Here is a 22372-nt window from a genome sequence, read left to right as displayed (position 1 = left end):
GAATTAAGTTGAAAAAGATAAAGCATAGACATATTAATGGAAAAAGGCAGAAAAGCTTTATTCTCTGAATAGTGTAGAAAAAGATCACTAGGTGTGGAGTCATAATACAATAAGAATTTCATGAGCCTTTGCATCCTGCTAAATGAAGCAGCCAAGAAAAGGTCAAAATGCCTGTGTCACCCTATCAGAGTAAGACCAGCAGTAAAGGCCGAAATCCCCTTTCCTGCTCATTGGGAGTTTGAATATCAAAAGCCACCAATTCTCCAGCATGACTTCCACCATGTATATTCTGTTGTTCGGTCATTTCAAAGTCTTTATGATCCCATTTTGTGTTTTCTTGGCAAAGATAGAGGAGTGGTTTGCCATTTCCTTCTCCAGCTCATTTTACAGATGAAGAAACTGAGGTAAGCAGAGCTAAGTGATTTGCCTAGGGTCACACAGCTAGTATGTATCTGAGGCCAAACTTGAAATCAGGGAGATGAGTCTTCCTGTCTCCAGGCCAAGCACCTATCCACTGTACCACCTAGCTGCTCCAGCACGAGTCTGCACCAGTTTTGTACTTTGGCCTCTACCTCACATCAGAGCTCCCTCTTCTCTGCCCTCAATATATAGTTCTATTGTATTCAGACAATAACTTTATAAAAACTCACTCCATTTCATGCCATTTTGAGCACCTGATTCCATCCAGTACCCCAGTGTATTGCCCTGTGTCCATTGTCCCCAACCTGTCCTTTATATTATATTTCTCCTAAATAAAACATTTTTCTGTCTCTGTCTCTATCTCTGTCTCTGTGTCACTCTGTGTCTCTCTCATTCTTCTTTCTATCTCTGTTTCTCTGTGTCTGTGCTTGTCTGTGTCTGTCTGTCTGTCTGTCTGTCTCTCTCTCTCTGTCTTACTCTCTCTCTCTGTCTCACTCTCTCTCTCTCTTTCTCTCTCCACTCTCCCCCTGACCCTAGAGTTGTGTTATATTGTCTTGTAATGTTGTGCCTCCTAGAAATGTCAGTCATTGTTGTTTTCTTCCTTAGAAATATTAGTTATTGTACAAGACTTTACCAGGAGTCAGACTATAAAGGGCTTTAAAAGAGGCATTTTTATTTAATCCTAGAGTCAGTAGGTAGTCACTGGAGCTTCTTGAGCAGAGGAGTAACACACTCATTCCTATATACTTGTATGGAGAATATGTTGGAAATAGGAAAAATCAGAGGCATCAGAAACTAATTAGGAGGCTATTGTAACAGTCTAGGTGAGAGGTATTGAGGGGTTAAACTAAAATGATGACCATTTCAGTAGAGAAAAGAAGATGGATAGAAGAAAAGCTGTATATTCAACAAGATTTGGCCATTGATTGGTGATAGAATGTGAGGAGGGGTGTGGATGAGAGATTTGGAAGTTTGAAAATCTGGGTGACTGTCAGGATGGTGGGACCCTCAACAGAAATAAGGATGTCATGGAAAGAGGTATGTTTGATTGGAAAAGATAATGAATTCTCTTCTATACCTGCTGACTTGTGAAACACAGTCTAAAATGTCCAATAGGCAGTTGAAGATTTAGGACAGAGGCTCAAGAGAGAGACCAAGCTAGATCTGGGAGTTATATTCATTGACAGGTGGCCACAGCTTAAATACTTCTCATGGAGACCTTGGTTATGATTTCTATGCATTTTGTATAAATTTCTTTGATAGCATCTATTATATCACCTATATTTTCTACTGTATTCATTCAGCTGCCTTTCCCAAAGATCCACGTCCTAAAATAAAGAAAAAAAACAGAAAGACAAAATAATAACCTAGCAAAACTAAACAACATAGCAAATTAATCTGATACTATATTCAGTATTCTTACATCCAGTCTCTCATCTTTGCAAAAAATCATTGGAAGGATTACAGAGAGCTAGGATGGCAGAGCATAGACAGCAACTAAGCTGAATGTTTCAACATTCTTCTCCTAGGAACTTCAGAATAATGTTTCAAATTTAATTCAAGAGTGGCAGAGGTCAGGGAGAAACTTTTTTTCCAGCACAAGACAACGTAGAAGGTCACTAGGGTCATGGGTGGTTAGAATGCATCTTTTTTTAAGACAAGAATGCAATAAAAATTACATTCAGTATAGTCATGGAAAGACAGCTTAAGAATATTTAGAAATTAATAATCTAATACTAAAGAATGAGTAGGTCAAACAGCAAATGATAAAAACAAAAAATAATTTCATTAAAGAGAATGACAACAATGAGACAATACGCCAGAATTTACTGGATGTAGCCAAACCTGTACTTAGGGGAATATTTATTTCTGTATCCTTGGTGGTGGTTGTACAGTTGTTTTTCAGTCATCTCTGACTCTTTATGACCCCATTTGGAATCTTGGAAAAGATATTAGCGTGGTTTGCCATTTTCTCCTATAGCTCATTTTATAGATGAAGAAACTGAGGCAAATGGAGTTAAGGGACTTGTCTAGGAACATACAACTACTAAGTGTCAGAGGTGGAATATGAACTAAGGAGGAGTATTCTTCCTAATTTGAGGCCTGGCACTCTATCCACTGCATTATGTAGCTGCCAATAAAATAGAAAAAGAGCAGATCAAAAAATTAGGCATACAACTTTAAAAAAAAAAACTAGAAATAGAACAAATTAAAATTCCCCAACTCAATACCAAATGGAAAATCTTGAATATCAAAGGAGAGATTAATAAAATTGAAAGTAGCGAAACCATTGAACTAATAAAACTAGAAGCTAGTTTTATGAAAAAAGCAATAAGATAAACCATTGCTCAATTTGATTTTTTAAAAAGAGAAATAAATAAATTATTAGTATCAAAAATGAAAAGATTGAATGCACCACCAATGAATTTTAGTGCACCACTAATGAAACAGAAATGAAGATCAAGTACTGTCAGCTAATTTTACCAAATTTTGTACCAGTAAATCTGATAATCTAGGTGAAATGGATGAATATTTACAAAAACATAAATTGCCAAGATTAACTGAAGAGGAAATAGAATATTTAAATCACCCCCCTCTTAGAAAAAGAAATTGAGCATGCCATCAATGATCTCCCTAAGAAAAAATATTCCCCAGGATCAAATCAATTCTACCAAACATTTAAAGAAAAATTCATTTCAATATGGTATAAACTATTTAGAAAAATAGACAAAGAAAGGGTCCTACCAAATTCTTTTTATGACACAAATATGGTGCTTATACCTAAAACAGGAAGAGTAAAAATAGAGAAAAAACTATATACCAATTTACCTAATGAATATCAATGCAAAAAATTTAAATAAAGTACTGTCAGAGAGATTACAGTGATATATCACAAAGATTATATGCCATGATCAAGTAGGATTTATACCAGGAATGCAGGTCTGGTTCAATATTAAGAAAACTAAGAGCACAATTGACTATATCAATAAGAGAAACAACAAAAATATGTGATTATCTCAATAGATGTAGAAAAAAATGTTCTGAAAAAAATATAACACTCATTCCTATTAAACACAGGAAAAAGCACAGAAATAAATGGAACTTTCCTTAAAATGATGAGTAGTATCTATCTAAAAAAATTAGTAATCATTATTTATAATTGGGATAAGCAAAAAGCCTTCCAAGTAAGATCAGAGCTGAAACAAGAATGCCCATTATTACCACTATTATTCAATATTGTACTAGAAATGTTAGCGGTAGCAATAAGAATAGACAAAGAAATTGAAGGAAATTGAAGGAATTAGAATAGGCTAAGAGGAAACAAAATTATTGCTCTTTGGCTCTAGAGAACCAACTAAAAAGCTAGCTCGAACACTTAATTTCAGCAAGGTTGCAGGATATAAAATAAACCCATACAAATCATCAGCCCTTCTATATATTACCAACGAAGTCCATCAGGAATAGATAGAAAGAGAAATTCCACTTAAAATAACTGCAGATAATATTAAGTATTTGGGGACCTACCTGCCAGGGCAACCTGGGAACTATATGAACACAGTCATAAAACACTTAACACAAATAAAGAGAGATCTAAATAATTGGAGAAATATTAATTGCTCATGGATAGGCTAAACCAATATAATAAACATTATAATTCTGCCTAAATTAATATACTTATTTAGTGTCATACCAATAAAATTACCAAAAAAAATTAGATAGCTTGAAAAAAATAATAAAATTCATGTGGCATAACACAAGGTCAAAAATGTCAATGGGAAAATGTTCCACATCTCAAACTGTATTGCAAAGTAGTAATCATGATAATCTGAAAATAATAAGAAATAGAGTGGTGAAACAGTGGAATATATCAGGTACATAAGTCATGATAGTAAGTGACACAGTAACACAGGGTTTGATAAACCCAAAGATTCAAGATTTTGGGACAAGAACCCACTAACCGTCAAAAATTTCTGGGACAATTGGAAAGCAGTTTGGCAGAAACTAGACCAACATTTCATAACGTATACCAAGATAAGGTCAAAATAAGCAAATTATTTAGACATAAATAATAAGCAAATTAGGAAAGCATAGAAAATTTTACTTGTTGGATATATGGATGAGGGAAGAATTTATGAACAAACAAGAGGTAGAGAGAATCATAGGATATAAAATGGATAATTTTGATTACATTAAACATAAATGATTTCACACAAATAAAACCAATAAAGCAAAGATTGGAAGGAAAGCAGGAAGCCAGGAGAAGAATTATATAATTTTCACTTCTAAGGGCCTCATTTCTTAAATATGTGAAGAACTGAGTCAAATTTATAAAACTATGAGTCATTCCCCAATTGATAAATGGTAAAAGAATATGAACAAGCAATTTTCTCATGAAGAAATAAAAGCTTTCCATAGTCACATGAAAGAAGTGTTCTAAATCACTATTGATTAGAAAAATTAAAACAACTTTGAGGTGCCATCTCAAACCAATCAGATTGGCTAATATGACAGAAAAGGAAATGTCAAATATTGGAGGGGATGTTGAAAATTGAGACACCGATACATTGAGACACTGAATTTGTGAACTGGTCCAACCATTGGAACTATGTCTAAAAAGATAAAACTGTGCATACCCTTTGACCCCACAATGCCACTACTAGGTGTGTATCACAAAGAGATTAAAAAAGGAAAAGGTGCTATATATACAAAAATATTTAAAGCAGATCTTTTTTGTGGCCACAAAGAATTGTAAAATGAGGGATGCCTATCAACTGGGGAATGGCTGAACAAGTCATTGCATATGATTGTGATGGAATACTATTGTATTACAAGAAATGATGAGAAAAATATGACAAAACAGGAAAATGATAAATGTTGGTGAAAATGTGGGAAAATTGGAACACTACTTCATTGTTGGTGGAGTTGTGAACTGATCCAACCATTCTGGAGAGCAATTTGGAACTATGCCAAAAGGTCTATAAAACTGCTCATACCTTTTGACCTCACAATACCTAGGTCTGTATCCCAAAAAGATCATAAAATTGGGAAAAGGACCCACATGTACCGAAGATTTATAGCAGCTTTTCTTGTGGTAGCCAAGAATTGGAAGTTGAAGGGATGCCCATCAATTGGGGAATAGCTGAATTAGTTATGGTATACGAATGTAATGGAATATTATTGTTTCATAAGAAATGATGAGCAGGTACACTCCAGAAAAACCTCTAGACTTGAATGAGCTGATGCTGAGTGAAGTGAGCAGAACCATGAGAACACTGCACACAGTAACAGCAACATTGTGTTATGACTAACTTTGACAGACTTAACCCTTCTCAGCAATACAATGATCTAAGACAATTCCAGAAGACTCATGATGGAAAATGCTATCCACGTCCAGAGAAAGAACTGTGGATTCTGAATGCAGATTGAAGTATACTATTTTCTCTTTTTTCGTTCTTTCTCATGGTTTTTCTGTTTGGTTCTACTTCTTCTTTACAACATGACTAATATGGAAATATGCTTCAAAAAATAAATGACAATCAGGATGGTTTCAGAAAAACCTAGGATGACTTACAAGAACTGATGAAATGTGAAGTGAGCAGAACTAGGAGAACATTGTACCCAGTAACAGCAATATTATACAACGATCAACTGTGAATGACTTAGCTATTCTTATCAATAAAATGATCCAAGATGTCCCCAAAGATTTATGATGAACAATGCTAACCACCTCCAGAGATAGAACTGATGGGTCCTGAATGTAGATTGAAGCATAATTTGTTTCACTTTCTTTGTATTTCTTATTTTTTCACATTTTTCAAGATGGCTAACATAGGAATATGCTTTGCATCATTTTACATGTATAATTCATATCATATATCTTCCTTTCACTGGGGATGGGGAAGGAGTGGGGGGGGGAGAATTACGAACTTAAAATTTAAAAAATGAATGCTAAAAATAAACAATTTTTAAGAGCACGAGAAGTTATCATTTCAAGTCTCTTCTTTGGGTCTAAGCTTGCTCAATCCAGTCTTATAGCATTCAGTTTCAATTCTTTTGTTGTTCTTTCCATTCCCATTTATGTTTGTGTATATTGTTTTCCTGAGTTTGCTTATTGCACTCTCCATCTATGATAAATGGAATCAGATCTTGAGGAATGACAGAAATCTGTCATCTGTTGATAGACCGGGATGAAGTAAGTTAACAGTAATTGCTGAGTAAGTCTTCGAGAGGCATTCTTAAAACTCTCAGGTTTTAGGGAGACATGGAGAACTTTTTTTCCTAAGCAATTGGGTAGTTTATTGTATGACTTCGCCAACACGATTCAGTAAAATATGAAATAAATGGTGTGGGTTTCCTAAGGCTGTGCTTTGGACAAGGCATAAACAAGGACCGAAAGGTGGGAGGGAGATTCAAGCATAGAAAATATTTTAAAATTGAGTGGGCTAACTATAGAGCCAAGACTCAAAAGAGAAAAAAATGAAGACAAACACCAGTGATGACCTGCAAGAGCACTGAGGTATGGAAAGAAGGGCACAAATAGATGGGTTAGAAGTCACAGTTAAAATGACAAATACATTGAGGAGAACTAGGGTAGTGGGTGAAGTAGTATGATAGGAATTTATGTTCAGATAGAGGATATTCAGAATTTATGGAATTATAGTAAGAGCTGACATTTATGAAGAATTTTAAGATTTGCAAAGTGAGCCGTGTATATTCTTTAATTGTATCTTTTTTACAGTTTGATCCTTTACAACAATGCTATGAGGTCAAAAAATATTATCTCTATTTTACAGATGAAAGAGTTGAATCTGAAAAACATTATGTGACTTGTCCACTCAGTTAATAAGTGTATATGATAGGATTCAAACTCAGTTCTTCTTTAATCCAAATCTAGTTCTCTATCCTCTATACTATGATAGGTCCATGGGATCATAATATCACAGTTCTACACCTAGAAGGGACCTTAGAGGTTGTATAATCCAACCTTCTCACTTTTCAAATGAGCAAAGTGAGAACCCGAGAGAAGTGTTTCGTCCAAGGGCACACAGTTAGCAAGCATTAAAACCGAGACACAAATTCAGGTTCTGTAACTCCAACTCATGGTATCTCCAATGCCCAAATTATTAATAGAAGTTCTTTTCTTGTCGTAATTAGCTTACTCATAGCTGGCACTTCCATTAAATATCGTATTAAAATTTGTGCCTCTGCCATGAATAACAGCTCTCTGAAAGTACATAGAATCAGGCAAAAATTTCTGGTGTGACATCCCCATATGGAAAGAAGCTGAGAAGTAAGAGTTATTTGGGCATTCATTGCAATTATGGCATCTGAGTCATCCTCCATAAAGGACAGTGGTTAACTTAAAAGGAAAAAACTCTACTGAAGATCTGCTATTCTGTGTCCATTCCAATAGTGCAGAAAGTATGATTGATGGCTCACCCCCCACCTAGCTCTAATTTTGAGCTCATGAGACTTTGAGGCATATAATACAGTTTGATTGTGTTTACATAATGCTAAAACATCTGGATGAAAACCAATAAACTCATTTGATTTGGATGAGTGCTTGATGCAATCTGGTTCGATTGGGTCCCTTCACTCAGAGAGAGGAGGAAGAACATGTAGACAGAAACAGCTAAAACGAACGATGAATCCATTCAGTGTAGTCTCTGAACACCAAAGGGATATTGGCAACCCCTTTGTTCATCCTCATCCTTATTACTTGTGATTGGCTCATTCAAAAATGCCCCAGGTCTGCTTACCCTAGATTGACATATTTCTAAAAGACTATAACTTCTTTTGTCTTCCTGAGTGTAAAACAATGCTGACTGTCCCAGTCCAGTTGGATCTTATTAGTAGTTCTAGGTAGGGTAGGTCTCTCCTGGAAAGTGCTATCATCCTTCCTAGGAACAGAATGAAATACTGTACTTCTGTCCCAGAGTGAAAGGAGACAGGGTGTTTTTATCCTCAGGATCCTTCATCCACCCAATTGTTTTATAAGGAGATAAGTCTGAAGGAAGGCCTAAACTTCATTCTCTCTCTGGGAAATAATTTCCCAAGAAAGCTATGAATTTTGACAAGTATTTGAGAAAGTATTGAAAAGGGCACTAAGGGAAAATTGTACTTTCTACAGTGCTCTGGTTTCCATGCTGATACCGTCCTGTGGATGATTAGACCCATGTTGCTGTTTCTGTGTTGTGGGGGAAAAGTGATTAACAGAGTGCTAAGAACACTCCTCAGCAGGGGTTTATGGCTGTTTAATTTAATGTCCTTAATTTACCCTACTACCTTATTTTATTTACAGATGATTTCATGTATCAAACTGTTTTGGTCTATGTAAGAATACGTTGAATAGAAGCTCAATCCAAATGTTGAAGATCTCTTGATGAAGAATTCTCAACCTGGGAACTAATGGGGTAGAGGTGGGAGTCCCAGAGGCACAGAGGATCCTGAGAAGGCCCCTACAAATACTACAAATATTTCCAATAAACCCTATAGTGAGATGAACTGAGTATATAGCTCAGTCTCTATTCTTTGAAATCCTGGACTAGACTGAAAGAGTAATTTAAAAACTACGGCAAATCAAATTCTTAGGGGAAGTTTTATATATCTTTAAATGCTTACATGAATAAAATAGTGAAAAGGAGATCAATGAGTCAGGCATGCAATTGAAAAAGCTAGAAAAAGAACAAACTGAAAATCCACAATTAAATACCAAATTAGAAATACCAAAAACCAAAGGAGAGATTAATAAAATTGAAATCAAGAAAACTATTGAACTAATAAACAAAACTAAGAGCTGGGGGGGGGGGGAGCAGAGCCAGAGCCAAGATGGCAGCTGGAAAGCAGGGACTTGCCTAAAGCTATCCTCCTGGACCCAACAAAAAACTATAAAAAATGACTCTGAATAAATTCCAGAACTGCAGAACCCACAAAATAGCAGAGGGAAGCAGGGCTCTAGCCCAGGACAGCCTGGATGGTCCCTGGGCAGGGTCTATCACACCACACTGGGAGCAGAGCAAAGCAGAGGCCAGTGTGGGCCATGCTTGGATCAACCAGACCAGGAGCTGGGCGGAACTGGCCTTAGCGCCCTGAATCAGTGAGCTGTGGCAGTTATCAGAATTCTCAACCCACAAATACCAAAGACAACAGAGAAAGTTAGTGGGAAAAAAACTGCAGGGACAGAGTGAAAGGTGTTCTCCATCAGCCACCGCCCTGGGGGTGGCGGAGGTGGTGCAGCTCTGAGGATCCTTACATGGATAAAGCTGCAGTTGTTTCTGGCCCTAAGCCCACCTGGTGAGAGGAATTAAGTGGCAGATCTGAGCAGGAGTGCAGAGCCTGCTTAGATCTCAGTCCCAGTCTGGGTTGGCGGTTCTTGGGGGAGAAAGAGTGCTGGTGTGGCAGAGCTTGCTATGTAGAAATAGCTCTGAAAACAACAGCACAGCCTCTGAAGCTTGGGACAAAGTACTCTCTACTCTACAAGGAGTCATACCCCAATGAAAAGCTTAAGGGTCAAGTAGTTGGCTGGGAACATCAACAGACAGCGAAAACAGACTCAGATTCAGACTCAGACTTTGGAATCATTCCTTGGTGACAAAGAAAACAAAAACATACACCCAGAAGAAGTCAACAAAGTCAAAGAGCCTACCTCAAAAGCCTCCAAGAAAAACATGAACTGGTGTCAGGCCATGGAAGAGCTCAAAAAAGATTTGGAAAAGCAAGTTAGAGGAGTAAAGGAAAAATTGGGAAGAGAAATGAGAGTGATATGAGAAAACCATTAAAAACAAGTCAACGACTGCCTAAAGGAGACCCAAAAAAATACTGAAGAAAATAATACCTTAAAAATAGACTAACTCAAACGGTAAAAGAGCTCCAAAAAGCCAATGAGGAGAAGAATGCCTTGAAAGGCAAAATTAGCCAAATGGAAAAAGAGGTCCAAAAGACCACTGAAGAAAATACTGCCTTAAAAATTAGATTGGAGCAAGTAGAAGCTAGTGACTTTATGAGAAATCAAGATATTATAAAACAGAACCAAAGGAATGAAAAAATGGAAGACAACATAAAATATCTCATTGGAAAAACCACTAAACTGGAAAATAGATTCAGGGTAGATAATTTAAAAATTATTGGACTACCTGAAAGCCATGATCAAAAAAGAGCCTAGACATCGTTTTTCTAGAAATTGTCAAGGAGAACTGCCTTAATATTCTAGGGCCAGAGGTTAAAAAAAATTGAAAGAATCCACTGATCACCTCCTCAAAAAGATCCCCAAAAGAAAACTCATAGGAATATTGTCGCCAAATTCCAGAGCTCCTGGATCAAGGAGAAAATACTGCAAGCAGCCAGAAAGAAACAATTTTAGTATTGTGGAAATACAATCGGGATAGCACGAGATCTAGAAGCTTCTACATTAAGAAATCGAAGGGCTTGAAATATGATATTGCGGAAGTCAATGGAGCTAGGAATAAAACCAAGGATCACCTACCCAGCAAAACTGAGTATCATGCTCCAAGGCAAAATATGGATTTTCAATAAAATAGAGGACTTTCAAGCTTTCTCAGTGAAAAGACCAGAGCTGAATAGAAAATCTGACTTTCATACACAAGAATCAAGAGAAGCATGAAAAGATAAACAAGAAAGAGAAATCATAAGGGGCCTCCTAAAGATGAATTCTTTTGTTTACATTCCTACATGGAAAGATGATGTGTATAATTCATGAGACCTCAGTTTTAGGGTAGCTGAAGGGAATATATAGATATAGATATAGATATAGATATAGATATAGATATAGATATAGATATAGATATAGATACATACATATATAGATATAGATATAGACAGAGGGCACAGGGTGAATTGAGTATGAAGGGATTGTATCTAAAAAATAAAATCAAATTAAGGGATGAGAGAGGAATATATTGAGAGAGGGATAAAGGGAGAGATAGAATGGGGTAAATTATCTCTCATAAAAGTGGCAAGAAAAAGCAGTTCTGTAGGAAGGGAAGAGGGGGCAGGTGAGGGAGAATGACTGAATCTTGCTCTCATCAGATTTGACCTGAGGAGGGAATAACATACACACTCAATTGGGTATGTTACCCCACAGGAAAGAAGGAGGAAGGAGATAAAAAGGTGGGATGATAGAAGGGAGGGCAGATAAGGGGAGGAGGTAATCAAAACCAAACACTTTTGAAAAGTGACAGGGTCAAGGGAGCAAATTGAATAAAGGGGGATAGGATAGGAAGGAGCAAAATATAGTTAGTCTTTCACAACATGAGTATTGTGGAAGGGTTTTGCATAATGATACACATGCAGCCTATGTTGAATTGCTTGCCTTCTTAGGGAGGGTGTATTTGGAGGGATGAGAGGAGACAATTTGGAACTCAAAGTTTTAAAAGCAGATGTTCAAAAACAAGTTTTTACATACAACTAGGATATAAGATATTCAGGCAATGTGGCATAGAAATCTATCTTGCCCTACCAGAAAGTAAGGGAAAAGGGGATGGGCAGTGGATGGTGTAGTGACAGAAGTGAGGGCTGATTGGGGAACAGGGCAATCAGAATATATGCCATCTTGGAATGGGTGGGAGGGTAGAAATGGGGAGAAAATTTGTAATTCAAACTCTTGTGGAAATTAATACTGAAAACTAAACATTTTAAATAAATAAATAAAAATTAAACAAAACTAAGAGCTGGTTTTATGAAAAAGAACAATAAAATTGATAAACTTTTGGAGAATTTGATTAAAAAAAATAAAGAAAACCAAATTGCCAGCATCAAAAAAGAAAAGGGTGAATTTGCCTCCAATGAAGAGGAAATTAAAACAGTAATTAGGAATTATTTTGTTCAATTGTATGCCCATAAATGTGTCAACATAAGGGAAATGGATAAATATTTATAAAAATATAAATTACCCAGGTTAACAGAAGAGAAAATAAAATATCTATATTACCCCCTCTCAGAAAAATAAATTGAGCAAGCCATCAACGAACTCCCTAGGAAAAAATCACCAGGCCCAGATGGTTTTACATGTGAATTCTATAAAACATTCAAAGAACAAATAATTCCCATACGTTATAGACTATTTGGGAAAATAGGAGGAGTCCTACCAAATTCTTTTTATGACAAAAATATGTTTCTAATACCTAAACCAGGAAGATTCAAATCAGAGAAAGAAAATTATAGACCAATTTCCCTAATGAATATTGATGCAAACTTTTAAATAAAATATAAGCAAAAAGATTGCAGCAACTTATCATGAGAATAAGATACTTTGACCATGTAGGATTTATCCCAAGAATGCAAGGCCGTTTCAATATTAGGAAAACTATCAGAATAATTGATCATATCAACAACAAAACTAGCAGAATCCATATGATTATCTCAATAGATGCAGAAAAAACTTTTTGACAAAATACAATATTTTAATAAAATACCATTCCTGTTAAGAACACTAGAAAGCATAGGAATAAATGGATTCTTCCTAAAAATTATAAGTAGCATCTACCTAAAACCATCAGCAACCATTATATGTAATGAGGATAAGCTAGATCCATGCACAATAAAATCAGGGGTGAAACAATGATGTCCATTATCACCCCTATTATTCAATTTGGTACTAGAAATGATAGATTTAGTAATAAGAGAAGAAAAATAAATTGAAGGAATAAGAATAGACAAAGAAGAAACAAAGTTATCACTCTTTGCAGATGATATGATGATTTACTTAGAGAATCCTAGAGAATCAAGTAAAAAACTACTTGAAATAATAAACAACTTTACCAAGTTGCAGGATATAAAATAAACCCACATAAATCCTCGGCATTCCTATACATTACTAACAAAGCCCGACTGCAAGAGATAGAAAGAGAAATTCCATTGAAAGTTCCTGTAGACACTATAAAATATTTGAGAGTCTACCTGCCAAGACAAACCCAAGGCCTATATGAACATAATTACAAAAAACCTTTCACACAAATATAGTCAGAACTAAATAAATGGAAAAACATCAGTTGCTTGTGGTTAGGCAGAGCTAATATAACAAAAATTACAATTTTACCTAAATTAATCTACTTATTTAGTGCTGTATCAATAGAACTACCAAAGAATTACTTTACAGAGCTGGATAAAATAATAACAAAATTCATCTGGAAAAACAAAATGTCCAGAATATCAAGGGAATTAATGAAAATAAATGCTAGGGAAGGTGGCCTAGCCATACCAGATATTAAACTGTACTATAAAGGAGCAGTCATCAAAACTACTTGTTACTGACTAAGAAACAGAGTGGTTGATCAGTGGTATAGGTTAGGTACACAAGATGCAGTGGTCAACGACTATAGCAATCCACTCTTTGATAAAACCAAAGAAATCAGATTTTGAGCTAAATTCACTATTTCACAAAAAGTGCTTAGAAAATTGGAAAATAGTATGGCAGAAACTGGACGCAGGCCAATATCTTACACCATATACCAAAATAAAGTCAAAATGGGTTCATGATTTAGGAATAAAGGCTGATACTATAAGGAATTTGGGAGAGCAAGGAATAGTTTACCTGTCAGATTTATGGGAAAGGGAAGAATTCATGACCCAACAAAAGATAGTGAGCATTACAAAATGCAAAATGGATAATTTTGGCTATGTTATACTGAAAAGTTTTTGTATAAAAAAATCCAATGCAACAAAGATTAGGAGAGAAACAGAAAATTGGGAGAAAATCTTTACAACCAATGTCTCTGATAAAGGCCTCACCTCTAAAATATACAGGGAACTGAGCCAAATTTATACGAATACAAGTCATTTCTTAATTGAGAAATGGTCAAAGGACATTAACAGGCAGTTTTCAGAGGAAAAAATTAAAGATATCTATAGTCATAGGAAAAAATGCTGTAAATCACTAATGATTAGAGAAATGCAAATCAAAACAACTGTTAAGTACGACATCTCTCCTGTCAGATTAGCTAACACAACAAAACAGGAAAATGATAAATGCTGGAGAGGATGTGGGAAAATTGGAACACTGTTATATTGCTGGTGGAGTTGGGAATGGATCTAGCCATTCTAGAGAACAATTTGGAACTATGCCCAAAGGGCTATAAAAACGTTCATACCCTTTGACCCAGCTATACCACTTCTAGGGCTGTATCCCATAGAGATCACACAAGTAGGAAAGGGATCCATATGTACAAAAATATTTATAGCGGTTCTTTTGTGGTAGCAAAGAATTGGAAATCAAGGAGATGTCCATCAATTGGGGAATGGCTGAACAAGTTGTGGTATATGAATGTAATGGAATACTATTGTGCTATAAGAAATGGGGAACATACCATCTTCATAATAATCTGGAAAGACCTACATGATATGATGCTGAGTGAGTAGAGCAGAACCAGGAGAACATTACACACAGCCCTGAGACATATTGCTTCTGTGATGACTAACTTTGATAGACTTGGCTCTTCTCAGCAATACAAGGTTTAAAGACAGCTCCAAAGGACTCATGATGGAAAAAGCTATATGCATCCATAGGAAGAACTACAGAGTCTGAATGCAGATCGAGGCAAACTATTTGCTCTCTTTTTTTTCTCCTCTTTTTTGGTTTTGTTTCTTCTTTCTCATGATTCATTCCATTGGACATGATTCTTCTTTACAACTTGACTATTGTGTAAATAAGTTTAATGTGAAGGTATATGTAAAACATATATTGGATTCCATGCCATCTTGGGGGGGGGGGAAGGAGAGGGGAGGGAGGGGAAGGAAATTTGGAATTCGAAAAAAAATCTTGTGGAACTGAATGTTGGAAACTAAAAATTAAATAATTTAAAAATTAAAAAAAAGACTGTCCCACTGTAGTTTCTCCTTGGATTTCCTGATCACTACTAATGCTTTTCTCGGATCTTTGTTGGAATACATGTGGGATTTAGCTGGTCTATACTACAGGGTGTCCCTAAAGTCTGGACACATAGGCAAAAATTCATATTTTCTTTTTTTTAATTTATTTATTATATTTAGTTTTCAGCATTGATTTTCACAAAAGTTTGAATTACAAATTTTTCCCCATTTCTACCCTCTCCCCACTCCAAGACGGCATGTATTCTGGTTGCCCCATTCCCCAGTCAGATCTCCCATCTGTCACCCCACTCCTCCCCTCCCATCTCCCTTTCCCTTCTTCTCTTGTAGGGCAAGATAAATTTCTATGCCCCATTGCCTGTGTATCTTATTTCCTAGTTGCATGAAAAAACTTTTTTATTGTTGTTGTTGTTTTTGAACGTCTGTTTTTAAAACTATGAGTTCCAAATTCTCTCCCCTCTTCCCTCACCACCCACCCTCCCTAAGAAGGCAAGCAATTCAACATAGGCCACATGCGTATCATTATGTAAAACCCTTCCACAATACTCATGTTGTGAAAGATTGACTATATTTGGCTCCTTCCTAACGTATCCCCCTTTATTGATTTTCTCCCTTGACCCTGTCCCTTTCAAAAATGTTTGTTTTTTATTACCTCCTCCTGTCTGCCCACCCTTCTATCATCCCCCCTTTTTATCTTCTTCCTCCTTTCCTAAGGGGTAAGATACCCAATTGAGTATGTATGGTATTGCCTCCTCAGGTCAGATCTGATGAGAGCAAGATTTACTCATTTCCCCTCACCTGCCCCCTCTTCCCTTCCTACAGAACCACTTTTTCTTGCCACTTTTATGCGAGATAATTTACCGCATTCTATCTCTCCCTTTCTCCCTTTCTCAATATATTCCTCTCTTATCCCTTAAATTGATTTTATTTTTTAGATATCTTCCCTTCATATTCAACTCATCCTGTGCTCTTTGTGTGTGTGTGTGTGTGTGTGTGTGTGTGTGTGTATATATATATATATACACATTATACAGTATATATACCTACATATATACACACATGGACACAGACATATGTATATATATATATTTATATGTTTACACAGACACACAGACACACAGACACACACACACACACACACATATATATATACATATTCCTTTCAGCTACTATGATATTGAGGTCTCATGAATCATATACATCATCTTTCTATGTAGGAATGTAAACAAAACAGTTCAACTTTAGTAAGTCCCTTATGATTTCTCTTTCTTGTTTACCTTTTCATGCTTCTCTTGATTGTTGTGTTTGAAAGTCAAATTTTCTATTCAGCTCTGGTTTTTTCTTTGAGAAAGCTTGAAAGTCCTCTATTTTATTGAAAATCCATATTTTGCCTTGGAGCATGATACTCACTTTTGCTGGGTAGGTGATTCTTGGCTTTATTCCTAGCTCCATTGACTTCCGCAATATCATATTTCTTGGCTTTAATCCTAGCTCCATCGACCTCTGGAATATCATATTCCAAGCCCGTCGGTCCCTTAATGTGGAAGCTGCCAGATCCTGTATTATCCCGATTGTATTTCCACAATACTCAAATTGTTTCTTTCTGGCTGCTTGCAGTATTTTCTCCTTGATCCAGGAGCTCTGGAATTTGGTGACAATATTCCTAGGAACTTTCTTTTGGGGATCTATTTGAGGAGGAGATCGATGGATTCTTTCAATTTTTATTTTGACCTTTCTTTTTGGGATCTATTTGAGGAGGTGATCTGTGGATTATTTCAATTTCTATTTTACCCTCTGGCTCTAGAATATCAGGGCAATTCTCCTTCATAATTTCTTGAAAGATGATATCTAGGCTCCTTTTTTGATCATGGCTTTCAGGTAGTCCAATAATTTTTAAATTATCTCTCCTGGATCTATTTTCCAGGTCAGTGGTTTTTCCAAGGAGATATTTCACATTGTCTTCCATTTTTTCATTCATTTGGTTCTGTTTTATAATATCTTGATTTCTCATAAAGTCACTAGCTTCTACTTGCTCCAATCTCATTTTAAGGTGGTATTTTCTTCAGTGGTCTTTTGCGCCTCCTTTTCCATTTGGCTAATTTTGCCTTTCAAGGCATTCTTCTCCTCATTGGCTTTTTGGAGCTCTTTTGCCATTTGAGTTAGTCTATTTTTTAAAGTGTTGTTTTCTTCAATACTTTTTTCAGTATTTTTTTTGGGTCTCCTTTAGCAAGTCATTGACTTGTTTTTCATGGCTTTTTGCATCATTCTCATTTCTCGTCCCAATTTTTCCTCTACCTCTCTAACTTGCTTTTCCAGCTCCTTTTTGAGCTCTTCCATGGCCTGAGACCAGTTCCTGTTTTTCTTGGAGGCTTTTGGTGTAGGCTCTTTGACTTTGTTGACTTCTTCAGGCTGTATATTTTGGTCTTTTTTGCCACCAAAGAAAGATTCCAAAGTCTGAGACTGAATCTGAATGCATTTTCACTGTCTGGTCATGTTCCCAGCCAACTTACTTGACCTTTAAGTTTTTCATTGGGGTATGACTGCTTGTAGAGCAAAGAGTACTTTGTTCCAAGCTTGAGGGGATACGCCGTTGATTTCAGAGCTATTTCTATACAGCCAGCTCTGCCACCCCAGCACTCCTCCTTCCTCAAGAACCGCCAACCTGGACCTGAAGCAAATCTTCGGCAGGCTCTGCACTCCTGCTCTGATCCGCCACTTAATTCCTCCCACCACGTGGGCCTGGGGCCGGAAGTAACTGCAGCTGTAGTTCTGTAGCTGCACCCCCTCCGCTGCCCCTGGGGCAGTGGCTGAACCTCGAACCCTGTCCCCCGCAGCTTTTCCCACTAACCTTCTCTGTTGTCTTTGGTGTTTGTGGGTTGAGAGGTCTGGTAACTGCCACAGCTCACTGATTCAGGGTGCTAGGGCCTGTCCTGCCCAGCTCCTGGTCTGGTTGGTCCTGCTGCTTCCCACGCTATGCTCTGCTCCCCTCCGCTCCATGCATGATAGACCTCATCCATCGACCATCCAGGCTGTCCTGGGCTGGATCCCTGCTTCCCTCTGTTATTTTGTGGGTTCTGCAGTTCTAGAATTTGTTCCGAGCCATTTTTATAGGTTTTTGGAGGGACGTGCTGGGGAGCTCACACAAGTCCCTGCTTTCCAGCCGCCATCTTCAAAAATGCATATTTTCAAGAAATGAAATAAATGAAATTTTTGACATTTTATTTAATTACAATATTAACAAATAGCATCTCCAATATGATTTCCATCATTTGCAAGGCAAAGGTTGATGCGCTTTGCAAGATTCACATGAACTTGATGCAATAACTCCACATTTCCTATGTGTCCAGACTTTAGGAACACTCTGCATTTCTTCTTTGCCATTTTTGCTGTCATCCGTAATCTTATTTAGTTATTTAGATGGAATTGTGACCATATCAATTTGAACATTAGCTCAGCTTGCAGCCCCTCCATATCTTCTCATCTGATTCAACTCTTGTTTTTTTCCTGATCATGTCTGCCTAGTAGCACGATTTGTGCCACTCAGGTATTGGTGGTACAAATTCACATTATTGCTATTACCTTGGATCAAACTTATGTTCCTCATCTCCTAGACCAGATGGTCAGCACTCTGAGAGGAATGGTATCAAGGCTCATACCTATGTGTATATCTCACAGCACTACTATACAAGTATGAATATAGGAAACTTTCAATAGCCATTTTTTAAATGAACAGATGAATGAATCTCCAAAGAAACACTGTGCATGATATAAGAACAGGACTGAGAATCAATTAGCTGGTGTCTCCAACAGTTTCTGAAGTCTACAATGAATTCAGAATAACTGGTTTACCTATTCTTTTCAATACTAACTTGTATTAGTCTCTGCTGTTAAAAACTTTTAAATTATCTGTCTGATCCTTTTGTTTGCCATTTAAGAGTCAACAATGGGATTAAGAATATGGAATGCCCTTGCTAGCTAATCTCAAGGTTTCTGAAGCTTTTCATATTCACTGCTGCAGAGAGCCCAGTACTACCCCTATTAACATGTCAGCCACATCAAACAAAGAGCTTCCTAAGTAGACACTTAGGGGAGATTTTTAGTGAAAGGAAAATTGCTGTAATGTTGGTAAGTATGTGAGCTGCCACAGCCAAGGGAGGAAATTAATGGTGAGAGGATATACCTGAATAGATGTAAAACCCTGTCATACATGGTGGAATTAAGCCTTATTCCTTAAAGTGGCTCCTTCTGAAAGGAGTGTGGGAAGAAATGGAATGTGGTGTACAGTCTGGACCCCTGGAGAGATGTGGGGCCCTCTCTTTGGCGCTACCACCAATGGCTAAAATGAGGAATATCAATGTTCTGTAAAAGGTCTTTCCCAGTCCCACATTCCCTTGGAGACAGTCTTACATTTGCTATACCTTTTTGGTTTATTCAACTATGTCACTATTTAATATATCTTGTTTGTACACAGTTGTTCTAATGTTTTCTTCTCCCATTAGAATGTGAGTTTCTTGAGGGCTCAAACTGTGTTTTTGCCTTTCTTTACAGCCCCCAGCACTTTTCACAGAGTGCATGGCATATAATGTGCATGTGAAATGTTTTTTGACTGTCTGAATTACTGAGTTTTCTTTTGTACCCAAGATCACTGGCTGAGATTTATCTTTTCTTGACTTTACGCTTTGTCTTTCCCCTTCCATTACAGTCAAGCATGTGCTCATAAGTGCGCAAATAAATTTTACTAAGGCATGAAGGAGCTTAGAGATCTAAATAATACACAGATGAGTTAACACCAAAAGAAATTCATATTGCTCAGTTAGCCTGGCATAGGCTAACTAAATTTCTCTTTCCAGAATTTACCTATAGGGAGGCAACATGGAGTAGTGGAAAAAACACTGAGTTTTAGGGACAGAGGACCTGGGTTTGACTTCTGATTTTTCTAATTCAGAGATTCTTAACCTTTTTTTTTTATTCTGTACCCCTTTGGCAGTCTGGCATAGCCTATGGACCCCTTGTCAGCATAATGATTTTAACTACATACAATAGCATACATTGACTTGAAAAGGACATCAATGGCTTTGAAATGGTGTATTTCTTTCATCCAACTTCACAGACAACTTAAAATCTATTTACCTGTGGACCCCAGGTTAAGAATCCCTGAAATCTAGAGATGAGCTGTGAGATGAGACAAGAAGCATAAGGAAAATTAGTCTTTACCAAAAGATGACCTAGGGGCAAAGGAGTATTTATCCTTTCCTGAGCATGCCTTATATCTTTTCCTGCTCTAATCTTTTCTCACACCATTCTTTCTGGAGTCCCTTCACTCCTGTCTCCCATCCTACTCCATCTTTGCCAAAGCTTAGCTTAAATGCTTTCTGCTGCAGCAAGCTCTCCATCCTCTGTGCTTCCTCGATTCTAGGCAATGCTAGTGTGTGTATTTTTTCTGATCACTTCTAGCCAGAAGTAATCTTTCCCACCTTTCTACTCCAGTAGGATTGTTCATGCCAATCATAAAAGCTATTTTTCATTTCTATTACCTTGGGTTGTAGTTGTGTACCACCTTTCTCTTACAAGATGGCTAGAAATCTGAGAACGAGCAGTAATTATTATACCAATTTGCATGTCTCAAACCTCATAACATAAAGGCTTGCACATGGTAAGTGATTAAAAATATTTATTAAATGAGTCCTATACTGCGTAAATCACTTAGCTTCTCTGGACTTCAGTGTCCTCATCTGTGAAATGAGGATGCTAAACTATATGACTTCTATTCCCAAGCACTGCAGCCCCAAATCACACAGTTCTTAAGTGGCAAATTTGGGGATTTGAACCCAAATCTTTTGGTCATAAATCCAATGCTTTTTCCACATTACCTTATAGTCTTTCTAACCTCCAGTCCCATGTTGAACTTGGAACCTTTAGCCATTCTTTGACTTTTGACTCCTCTAAGGAGAGATGGTTTTTACATTTTGGGCCTAAATATACCCTGCTGTATACTTTTGGTTGAAGCTTATCTTCTGGTATCTCTTAATTTATGAGCTTTGGTGGTATTCCTTTGGTACTCTCTCATGCATTGTATTTTCTTTTCCTTCTTATCTTCAACATAGCCTTAGATTCAAGTAGTTCCCTAGCCATGGTATTCTGACTAAGGGCATACAGAATATTTTGTCATTAACTACCTTTTTCCTGCTTGCCATGCCTTGTTTTGTTTTGTTTGTCTTTTCTAAAAGCACTCTTTAACACTCTATAGGATTCACTTCTTTCCCTTGAACATAATGCTTTCATTTGACATAAATCATCTTGTCCTTAATAATATGCTCATTCCAGGAGTCAGTATGCCTTGGCCCAATAAAGATGATGCATGCCTTGTCCCCAAAATCTCAATAGACTTACCTAGACTTAAAATTCCTTATATACATTGTAGGCAGCCCCCACCATAAGCTTCTAGAGAACTACTGAGAAATCTCTAAGGAGAGAGGTAATTGGTGATTGAGTCTATGTGAAGTTTGGAACAAGAGTATGAGATTTTGCTATAGCATAAAGTTTGGAGACACTAAAATATGTAAGGAGCCAAGTAAGCAGAAATTGTTCTCAGAAATCAGATAACCATCCCAGGTAGGTGGGATACCTGTAGAGAAGCAGAGAAGCAGAAGTGGCCTTTCCCCACATCAGCTATGAGAAGTTAAGGGTATCTTCTTTCTTCACCTCTTCCCTCCCCTCTATTTGCATAGATGGAGTTTGCTTTTTCCCCTTCTTTCATTCACTGTACAATGTTTTTTTTTTTGTCATTGTTGTTAAGTTTGATTCATTTAGATAACATGTTCTTCATTGGTTTTCTAGGTATTATTGTTAAATACTGTTCTGATTTGCTAAAGAGGCCAACGCTGAAGAAGTTAAAAGGCAGGGCTCCATGTCCTAGTTTGATGATTAAGGGGACTACTTAGGGGCATATTTTATGAGCCATTTATTTTCGATATTTCATAGTTAAACTCCCCAAAACAGAATCAAACAAAATTACAGAGTCTGTCAGTCTCTCCCTCTCACAATAAAAACAAGGATTTGTTAAACATCTACCATGTGCTTAGCACTGTATTAAACACCAGGGATACAAAAA

Source organism: Trichosurus vulpecula, chromosome 2, assembly GCF_011100635.1.
Source record: "Trichosurus vulpecula isolate mTriVul1 chromosome 2, mTriVul1.pri, whole genome shotgun sequence".
Taxonomy (NCBI): Eukaryota; Metazoa; Chordata; class Mammalia; order Diprotodontia; family Phalangeridae; genus Trichosurus; species Trichosurus vulpecula.
Note: the sequence above shows the minus strand (reverse complement) of the source record.